The sequence below is a fragment of the Peromyscus leucopus genome, chromosome 9, assembly GCF_004664715.2.
Source record: "Peromyscus leucopus breed LL Stock chromosome 9, UCI_PerLeu_2.1, whole genome shotgun sequence".
Taxonomy (NCBI): Eukaryota; Metazoa; Chordata; class Mammalia; order Rodentia; family Cricetidae; genus Peromyscus; species Peromyscus leucopus.
This window is the reverse complement of record NC_051070.1, coordinates 74,573,488-74,574,569: the sequence shown is the minus strand read 5'-3', so window position 1 is coordinate 74,574,569 and position 1,082 is coordinate 74,573,488.

Below are 1,082 nucleotides of genomic sequence, written 5' to 3'. Positions count from 1 at the left end.
ATTATTAAGCAGAAACAATATGAAATATGACTGTATAATATATTCACTAAGGGAAACCTTTGTGATGGGTAGGTTTCCATTAAATACAAACTTAATATTGAATTAAAATTAAACGACTACTTATATAACTTTAAACACCAACTGAGATAGTATGATTGTACACTAAAATATTTTTAAAAAATCCAACAGTAGCTTGATACAGATCCTGTATTCCAACTTCATTATCTAAACTTCACAATGAGAATCAAATACTGGATGAAAAGAAAATTAAGTAAAACTGATGAGGCTATCAAAATAAGCAATATACATAATGTCACACAAATAAGAAAAATACAATATAAATTATAAAAAAGACATTATCACTCCCATTATACGAGATTTAAGTCTAAGCCTGTGTCAGCCTATAGACCTTGAAGGTCTCCTTACCTGTTCTGTGACTTAGGTCTTTCACCTGCCAAACAGAAATAATAGTACCCAAATGATAGTTACTCTGGAATCAACAATATATGCAAAGGACTTAGCATAGCACATGAGACTTAAGTCTAATAAATGTAGATATAATTACCTTTACTATGCGTTAAAATTTTAAATTGCTGCCTTTAACTTCATGAAAAATTATTTGGCACAATGATATGCACTGGTCTTCTTTCCCAAAATATGTAGTAAATTGTAGGATAAGCCTTCTCAAGTAGAGTAGTAAAGGAATTGAACATAATTCAACGAACTGGATAAATCAGAGTACTTTGTATACCAAAGTCTCTGTTAGAAATCAAGTAAGTCCAGGGGGCTTCTAGAAAAGATCTCACACTCCTGAAAAAGCAGTGAACAGTGTGTGGGCAATGACAGATTATTTTTGTAAGAACACCATGTTAATCAGGAGATATAATCTTTTCTGGTCACAAGGCATAAATTTGAGTGCCCCTTATTCTTGCACCAACAATTCAAGCATGTCTTAGCCTTATGAACATGACCACTTTAAGGTTCAGGGATATTTTAGGAGCCAATATCTCTTCATCTGGATGTGTACTAATGTAGGCAGAAACGTCTCAAGGAAGCAGTAAATTCTCTACTTTGAATCAATC